We start from the raw sequence: 10,435 nt of genomic DNA on the forward strand, positions 1-10,435 counted from the left end.
GCACCATATACCTACCATATAACCACCATACAGCTACCTCAGAAGTACCATATAGTTACCATACAACCACCATACACCATCCAGCAAAGCACCATATACCTACCATATAACTACCACAGTAGCACCATGTACCTACCATATAACCACCATACACCTACCACCGAAGCACCAGATACCTACCATATAACCACCATACAGCAACCGTAGAAGCACCACATATTTACCATACAACCACCATACACCATCCAGCAAAGCACCATATACCTACCATATAACCACCATACAGCTACCACAGAAGCACCATATAGTTACCATACAACCACCATACACCATCCAGCAAAGCACCATATACCTACCATATAACTACCACAGTAGCACCATGTACCTACCATATAACTACCACAGTAGCACCATGTACCTACCATATAACCACCATACACCTACCACCGAAGCACCAGATACCTACCATATAACCACCAGATACCTACCATATAACCACCATACAGCAACCATAGAAGCACCACATATTTACCATACAACCACCATACACCATCCAGCAAAGCACCATATACCTACCATATAACCACCATACAGCTACCACTGAAGCACCACATATTTACCATACAACCACCATACACCATAGCACCATATATCTACCATATAGCTACCACAGAAGCACCATATACCCACCATAAATCTACCACAAAAACATCATACATCTACCATAGGAGAACCATATATATACCATAGCGGTATCATACATGTACCATATAACCACCATACATATACCAAGAAGCACCATACACCCACCATAAATCTACCATAGCGGTATCATACATGTACCATATAACCACCATACATATACCAAAAAGCACCATATAACAGCCATACATCTACCATATAACCACCATATATCTATCATATAGCCACCATACATTTACCTCAGAAGCACCATATACCCACCATAAATCTACCATAGCGGTATCATACATGTACCATATAACCACCATATCCCAAAAAACACCATATAACAGCCGTACATCTACCATATAACCACCATATATCTATCATATAGCCATCATACATCTACCATAGAAGCACTGTGTGGTAAAAGCATGGTGATTTTGTGGTAGATGTATGGTGGTTATATGGTGTATGGTGGTTATATCCCTAATAGCAGAAACACATCTTAAAAACGTCTTAAAGACGTATTTTCCTGACCAGTAAGTTGTCTTAAAGACGTCATATAACGGCGCAAATAAGACGAAAACTTGCACCAACGCGAGACGTCGTGATGACGTCATATTTTTACGTCATTACGTCTTATTGGTCATGAAATGACGTATTTGAGATGTTATTAAGACCAGTAACTGACCATAACATGACGTCTTAAAGACGTAATTCTTAGCTGTCACTGGTCATGACAAGGTGTCTTTAAGACCAGTTACTGACCATAATACATTGCATGACATGTTTAAAACATAATTCACACATTTAAACGGGCATGAAAAGACGTCATTAAGATGTATTTAAGACCTGTTACAAGTCATGACAAGACGCCTTTACGGCATATTTTGGACATGTTACTGGTCATGAAAAGACTTCATTAAGATGTGTTACTGGTCAGAATAAGTCGTAATACTCTGAAAACATTTTAAAATGTATAAATGTTCACAAAGATGTCTGTGTGATATCATTACGGTGTCAATAATTGTTTTATTTTAAATTCTATTTATCATGTAAAATGAGTGGGACAGCATTAATGCATCAAAAAGACAGATTGTTCTATGGTTACAGTATATCAATGTATAATTTACAGTACTCAGTGTAATGAGCATACTTGTCTTACAACTACACCTGTCAAAACCACCTCATAAACTGACACTCAATCACTAACACAAGACAAAGACTACAATACTGCATCAAAAAATTAAATACACACAAGTTGATTAGAAACGTATTTACATAATTCAATCATGAACACAAGAAAAACACATACATTCTATATCTTGAAAAAAGGAAAACATTTTTAAAAATACACTTTGCTGTTAACATAGCAGTTTCCAAGCACATGTATTGAAGGTCTAACTAGTATATTGCTTACTAGAATCAACTGAAAGACCTGAAAATTTACACATACAGAGTAGAATAATTTAACCACCCCCTCAAAAAAAAAAAAGACCAGTATTTTCAACATTTGGATTTCAATATGCAAATTTCTTATGAATTTTAGGGAAAGTTGGAATTTCATCTAAAATCAATGAAAAATAGAACTCCTTCAGGTTTTCTGTAGAAAAAAAAATCTTCCAAATGATGTAATTGATATCCATGACACAAATTCGTACAAATTTTGCACATTTCCTATTTTCCTTTGTTTTTTGTTTTTACAGAATTTTCTGCTTTTTAAAAATGAAAAGGGAAAATCTAGCCATGCTTACTTTAGACAATAATAAAATATAATTTTAAAAACTGTATACCCCCTTGCCCCCAATGTCACTGGAGGGGGGTGATTACCCACAATTTCAGAACATGAAATGGCGGTTCTCCACAAGACTGAGCATAGAATTCATGTTATTGCTGATATACTCTGTTACTGTTTCACCTTCCACAGCTCTGATACAAACTTCCAATTTTTGGCTTGATAAAATATCCACGTGTATCAAACATTTTGAAAGCCTCTCATAAAAAGCTTATCATACGATTGACAATCTGCAGATGTCCGAATTTTCACACTGTAACATTGGCAATTCGCCGGGGCAGCGGCTGAGCTGCTGCAAGCAAGAGCACAGAAGTGGTCTCAAGTGCTCTGTGTTGGTTGTATACCTGCTGCGATGTGGCGTGTGAGAGCCATATGACAGGCGTAGAAGTCCGCATTTCACTGACTGTATATTAGGGAGTTAAGATTGCACCTTGACATACGTTGTAGTCGACATGAACCGATGGCGTCATTTAAGGCTACGTTTACATGGTGCAGTGGACGACGTTCACCCGTCTGAGATGACGTGAAATTGGCGGGTAAGGAGTGAACACATCGACGTACTGTTGAGAGTGAGGCACATGCGCAGTAGCCCTTTCGTTGCAGGCAGACATGATCTCCACTCCGTCCACTAGTGCATGTTCACTGAAATCTTAAACTCCCTATTGGGAAACCACACACAAGTAGACGTGCTAACTACAATAGGTTGTGGGTGTTGACTTTTGTTCCAGCCTTTTTGCAAAATTGTTTATTCCACACTGACGTAGTAATTTCCATTGGATGCTTCCTTGGAGACAAGATACAGCTAGTACAGGGTGCTGAGTAAAGCTAGCTTGTTACTTGCGAATTTTGTTACGGGGCTTGCTCTGGATCCTGAAATGACCAGTCATGTTGGGGATGCCACAGCTGGTTGCTGGACTTAGAGTGCTGGGAAAAGAAGGGGATGTGAAATGAAGATTTGAAATACTGGTGGAACTTCTTTTTGCTACTATAAATTACATCTTAGCCATATACTGAGTATCAACACAAGAGTTTTGGGTCAATTTAACATGAGTCACAAAATTAATGCTCATCTAAGTTAACATATTCATTACTCTTCTTACCCATCATTGCTAATTTTCTAGGACAAGGTGCTAGGTAAGCATGTGCCCGCTTGCCCTGGGCAAGTCAAAGTCGGGCAAGTGTTGTGGAGCAAAGGCAAAAACTGATTGCTCAAATCAGGCACGGAAAATTCTCAAAGTAAGGTGGCATTTTTTTTCTTAATATTCCTCAAATGCCATTATGCAGTTAATGAATTTGATCCTATCAAGGTAGGACAAACTGATCATCCAAATGGATGACTTGGTACCCTCTAGTTACTACAATCTTCACACAAAAGTATATGTTTTCATTGGCTTAAATACTCTGTATAATGATCTGACTTTGCAAGGAGAGGAAATTTGTGAAAACTTTTCAGATTTACCAAAACTATCTTTGTGCTTTAGAATCAGTAATGTGATAATCACCTGATTCTTCTATTGCTGATGGTTGCCTCCAACATGGAATCCACACCTAATCTGTTGCCTTTTGACACCTCCTGGTGGCTATTTCATGATTTTCTGTGCGAGAGATAAAAGTGAAAAGGTGATCCAAATTGTGACTGAGACCACACAAGACAGTACACAAGTGCCATTCATCTACCAATATTTCTTGTGAGCAATGGAGAGTGATTCATGGGCTATGGATCACTTTCCAAGAAATATTGGAAGATGAATTAAGCTTTAGAGGCTTATATTTTTCCCTTTCTATTCAATGAAAAAAAACTAACGATTCAAAGATCCATGTATTCATTAAGCAATAAAAAGCAAGTTACAGAAAACAATACATTTTCTATTACAAATATCAGTCTAAAATTCATATCTACAGTCTCTTTAAATCAAATTATAGGCACACTTTTTGGAGTATAAAAGTGAAGAAAATCAAGCAAGTTGAAAGCAAGCTTCACATAACACATTTCCATCATATGAATACATTGTACATCATGTATGACAAAAAAAAAATGAATTAATCTATTCTGCACATATTTTTGTTGAATATTAATTGAACTCAAATGCTCTTTCACTGAAAATGATGTGAATCCTAGCATATTGCAAAATACAGAGTCATAAGTGCACTTATTTGCTTCTTGAGGGTCAAATCAAATGCAAATTTTGCATGTCGATTTTATGCTTATATTACGTACTACCACGGTCATTACTGTATATGTTCTCAATAGATTTTTTTTTTCAAACATGTAAAATTGTCCCTCGGGGGGGGGGGGGGGGGGCAACTGCCACTGAAAGGTGGACACCATGCTCATTCAACAAAACATGCAAAAGGTTTTTTTTTCACGGTCAGGCAATGCATGCGCGAACAGTGGAAAGGGTATCAAAATCACAGAAATTTTGAAAAAAGGGTTCGCTTTTCAATAGCTCGATATGTGTTCAGGGAATATATTTTACAACTCATGAAAATCTGAATACGAATACTTCATACGGTGGAAAAAATCGAAGGGTCATTACTGGTACTCGTTTAGGGTCCATTTTGAAAGTTCATGAACGAGCATGGTGTCCACGTTGCAATGGCAGTTGCCCCCCGCCCCCGGAATTGTACATGATGGTGATGAATTATGGGTGCTCGTGTGGTATCATACCTGTGATGTACAAAACCCAAACAAGCCATGATGTCCAGCCTCCAGGACTCAGGGTCAGGGGCTCAGAGGGAGCATTGGTCATCATCATACATGTGCCTTTCTCAACATGAGTGGTAGGGCAGGCTGGTACATGTGTCTCGCATCAGTTCTGCCCTACGTACACGTACGAAGCTCCCATTTGTTGCCGACAAGTGTAGTTCATGTCATGGCTCCTCCAGTCGCCCTCCATTCCTACAAGCACTTTTCATGCTCACTGCTAGCAGCCATACCTTTAAATATGAAATTAAAACAAAGAAATTGACAAAAACGATTTCATTACTTCACTGGAAAGTATGAGTTTTGAAAAAAAAAGCCACTTCCTGCATTTGAATTGCCACATCAGCAAAAGTAAATTTGTTTCATGTGCTGTATTTTTATAAAGTTGCGTGTTCTCTATAAATTTCTTAAAAGCCTCAATCAACATTGGAAGGCAGTGTCTAACATTGTTCAATCCAAAATTGTTGAATTGTACTTATCTAAAGTTTCATTATATAAATCAATGCAGATTGCAAGAATTCTTATAGAAAACCAATATTAACGAAAACATTTTGAATCAGCAATGTGACAATAGGCCTCCTCCAAAATCCAAATGCAAATTTGACAGTATTCTGCACATAAATAGTAGTAGCATTATGTTTAATTAGTATTAAATTTGCATTCGACATTTCTAGGGTGTTATGTTTCCAGTTCCTCCTTTTTATCCACGAAACATCACCACATACTTGCATGACAACAAAGTTAAAGAGAATTCATTTTTAAAATTGATTTTAACAATGAACACTATAAAGGCTTCATTTAGACAAATACATGTAGCCGGATAACATGATATATTATTTATTTCGCAATCGCAATGTCACTCATTTATCATTATCACTGACAACTGATATATGAACATGCAATCTTCTTGAGTACACACAGCCTCATACTCACAGGCTGTAACACACTAATATGCATGGGTTAGACTGCTTCGTGTTCCATATGGGCCATGGGCTCTGACCTTGTCCTTGTCTGTAAGAATTGTAACATTGTCATTGACAGTGTCAACAACAATAGATTAATTGTGACAATGAATAATATCCTGCCAGTACTATAAACCTTCGGTGAAGCCTTAATTATGTTGAACTTGGATTTCTGTTTAAGTTACACATGTTATGACTTATGTACAATGTAGTTGCAAGTTCCGTCTTCGTATTTTGTAATGCCACAGTAGATCTTGATTATTACGGCAAAATTTAGGAAGAATCTTGCAAGTCCTAACAAGCACAATCCTGTCAAGCACAGTCCTGAGCCGATTCCAGTTAGAATATTGTTTCCTTTGATCTAAGGTTGCATTTTCTTCTAACCAGCTAACGAGCTACATCGGTACATCATCATGTATAGCCTGCATATTCAACACACCGATCTTGATCACTTAAGTCGATTATTTCTGCGTAAGCGGGCTTATAAACTTGCAGTTGCACTGTAAATTACTGCAGAATGTGATTTCATTTTGACAGAAACTGCCCCCACATCTATGTTGGTTACCAATTTAAGCACTAACTGCGACCAGCAGCCCATACGCATAGTGTATGCATGGGGCTGCTGGTCGCAGTTAAGCACCAACACAGAAAATCATATATGGGACTGAGGGAGTAAAAAGAATATTTACCGAGTGCGAGTGGATGGAGAACAGGCATCAAATAAATTCTTACCGAATTTGACGTGGAATTGTTAGTTCTTTGATGAAACCGGCCTCTTCAGCGAACAGATGCTTTTATGCAGTTCACCTTTCCACTTCCAGTCTCCAAATTTGGCATTCAATCTCCGATCTTTCGAGACGTGTCCTTAGATCGCTTGCGTTGGGGACATCTAACGGTTACAATTCGAACACCGCGCGCTGGCGGTTAACGTACGAGCTGTGCTTTTTAATTTTGGCGCGCACGGCCAGGGGATGGCAGAGCGAAGGGGACTATAATTGGTATATGGCTATGGCAGGGCTCGACACTAACTTTTATTTTTGGTGGCCCGATTGGGCCACCAAAATCATTAATTTTTTATTTTTTGGTGGCCCGAAAGTAAAATCTGGTGGCCCGAAAAAAAAATCAAGAAAAACATAAATACTAAATCGGTCCTACTGAACATAGAAAATGAAATATTAAGTATTACTCAAGTGATACATGTACCCATGTCTAAAATAAATGAAGAGAAAATTCAATCATCTTACCGTTATTCTCAGTTCTAAGATTTAGCAAATAGGCTTATAGATTATTATAAAAGTTGATGCCTATTTAGGTGGTCAAAACTTACGTTTGAAACGATAGAGTGGGAGCATTTGCAGACATTTGTGAACATCCGACATCTGTTTTGGCATTATAAAGAGCTGGAAGTTACCGTTATTCATTTCTGATTGTAAAAGCAATTATCCAACATTTACTAGTATTTTAACACCATACGGAGCCGAATGTTACTATTAATTGTGTTTTTTTTTCAAATGTAAAAGCAAAGAACTGACATTCATTTTCGCATGTTACGGAGCTGAATGTTATCCTTATTCATTTCTGAACGTGAAAGCAAACATCCCCGATTTATTGTAGCATCTAACTGAGCCGATTGATACCGTTAATCATTTCCAAATGTAAAAGCAATAATCTGTTATTCATTTTAGCATCGTACGGAGCAGAATATTACCGTTATTCATTTTAAAATTAAAAAAGCAAACATCCAACACTTGTTTTATTATCGTACGGAGTCGAATGCTATTGCTGTCCACTTCCGAAAGTGAAATGAATTACCTGACAATTTAGCATTGTACGGAGCCGAATTTTACTGTTTTTCATTTTTGAACGTCAAGGCAGACATCAAACTTTAAAGGACAAGTTCACCTTCATAGACATGTGGGTTGAGTGAACGCAGCAATATTAGTAGAACACATCAGCGAGAGTTTGAGCAAAATCGGACAATCCGTTAAAAAGTTATGAATTTTTGAAGTTTCTGCTCAGTCACGGCTGGATGAAAAGAGTATACCATGGCTTGTGATGTCACATGAGTACAACGATATAAAGAAAGAATAAAGAAAATTCAACATATTCAATTTTTTTTGCATAACAAAAGAACACTCCACTTCTCTCTTTCAGAAGGCAGGGGGAATAGTTTACCCTTAACATACGTCAGCAGCAAGTCGAAGAAATATGTGCACTTTATTAATAAAGTAAAGTTTTGTGAAATTCTCTTTTTATTTTCCTTATATAGTTGTACGCATGTGACATCATACACTGTAGTAGTCTTCTCTTCCAGCAGTGACTGCGCAGATACTTAAAATATTCGTAACTTTTGAACAGATTGTCCAATTTTCCTCAAACTTTCACTGATGTGTTCTACTAATATTGTTGCATTCTCTCAATCCTTATGTCCTTTAAATATTTTACCATCAAACGCAGCTGAAAGTTACTGTTATTCATTTCGAAATGTAATAGCAAATGTCCGACATTCATCGTAGCATCGTATGGAGCAGAATATAACATGCTATTTACTTCCGAACGTATACAAGAGCAATCATCTGACATTTATTTTAGCATCTTCCTTAGCCGAATGTTATTGCTATTTACTTTCGAAAGTAAAAGCAAACATCCGACATTTATTTAATCATCATTCGGGGTTGAATATCATTGTTATTCATTTCCGAACGTCAAAGGGCAAGGGATCATTCGACATTTATTTTAGCATCTTCCGCAGCTGATCTGTTATTGCTATTTATTTCAAACCTGAACGTGAACATCCGGTATTTATTTTACTATCTACAGTGATCTATGGAGTTGAATATTATTGTTGTTCATTTCCGAACGTCAGAGCAAAATTAATATCCGACATGTATTTTAGCATCATCCGGAGCTGAATGTTGTTGCTATATACATTCGAACATAAAAGCAAACATGAGACATTCTTATTCACCTGAACGTGAACATCCGGTATTTATTTTACTATCTATATGGAGTTGAATATCATGTTTATTCATTTCCGAACGTCAAAGGGATCATTCGACACTTGCTTTAGCATCTTCTGGAGCTGAATGTTGTTGTTATTTACTTTCCAACGTAAAAGCAAACATCCGGCATTTATTTTCTCATCGTACGGAGTTGAATATTATTAGTATTCATTTCCGAACGTCAAAGCTAACATTCCACATTTTTCAGCATCTTCTGGAGCCGAATATTATCCTTATTCAATTCCGAACGCAAAACCAAACATCCGACACTTCTTTTAGTATCATACGGAGCCGAATATTACCGTTATTCATTTCCAAAATAAAAAGCAAACATCCGGCATTTATTTTCTCATCGTACGGAGTTGAATGTTATTAGTATTCATTTCCGAACGTCAAAGCTAACATTCCACATTTATTTCATCATCTTCTGGAGCCGAATGTTATCCTTATTCAATTCCGAACGCAAAACCAAACATCCGACACTTCTTTTAGTATCATACGGAGCCGAATATTACCGTTATTCATTTCCAAAATAAAAAGCAAACATCCGGCATTTATTTTCTCATCGTACGGAGTTGAATGTTATTAGTATTCATTTCCGAACGTCAAAGCTAACATTCCACATTTATTTCATCATCTTCTGGAGCCGAATGTTATCCTTATTCATTTCCGAACGCAAAATCAAACATCCGACACTTATTTTAGTATCATACGGAGCCGAATATTACCATTATTCATTTCCAAAATAAAAAGCAAACATCTGACATTCATTTTAGCATCTTACGGAGCCGATTGTTACCGCTGTCCATCTACAAAAGTAAAGGCAATTATCCGACATTTTGGTGGCCCGATTGGGCCACCAAAATCTTCATTTCTGAAATGTTGGTGGCCCGACGCGCGTTTTTGGTGGCCCCGGGCCACCGGGCCACCGGTAGTGTCGAGCTCTGGCTATGTCATGTAACAATTCTCCATTTTGACAAATATTTTAGATCTACTAAGGTTTGGTAAAAGATTTAGAGTGAAATATGTACATATACAGTAAACTTTAACCCTTTTATACAACACGTCTAGATTAGGTTAATAAATGACGTGAAATTGACGTCTTTATCTGGTTGCGGGAATGCATTAGCTCTGGTCAAAAAGCGACGTAAAACTGGCGTCTTAATCCCGACATGAAAGCAGGAGAAAAACACTGGTAATTTATTGGTCAATAACTGACGTAAATGTCACAGCATACTATTTTAGTTGTGCAATTCATTCGCCGTTGAAAGTCGTCATAAAGATGTTG

General features: G+C 37.4%; 1 long non-coding RNA gene across 3 annotated transcripts; it reads right to left on the bottom strand.

The window, feature by feature from the left end:
• Nucleotides 1–1,682: 1,682 nt before the first annotated feature.
• LOC140234105 (uncharacterized) lies at nucleotides 1,683–7,039 on the bottom strand. 3 transcript variants are annotated; one of them, XR_011901575.1, is made up of 5 exons: nucleotides 6,878–7,039; nucleotides 6,117–6,194; nucleotides 5,148–5,416; nucleotides 3,982–4,074; nucleotides 1,683–3,403 (listed from the first exon to the last, which is right to left on the bottom strand). It is a non-coding gene; the product is annotated as an uncharacterized lncRNA (long non-coding RNA). The 3 variants fall into 3 exon arrangements; XR_011901574.1 differs by having other exon boundaries at nucleotides 5,148–6,194; XR_011901573.1 differs by lacking the exon at nucleotides 6,878–7,039 and having other exon boundaries at nucleotides 5,148–6,319.
• Nucleotides 7,040–10,435: the final 3,396 nt, after the last annotated feature.

Source organism: Diadema setosum, chromosome 10, assembly GCF_964275005.1.
Source record: "Diadema setosum chromosome 10, eeDiaSeto1, whole genome shotgun sequence".
Lineage (NCBI taxonomy): Eukaryota > Metazoa > Echinodermata > Echinoidea > Diadematoida > Diadematidae > Diadema > Diadema setosum.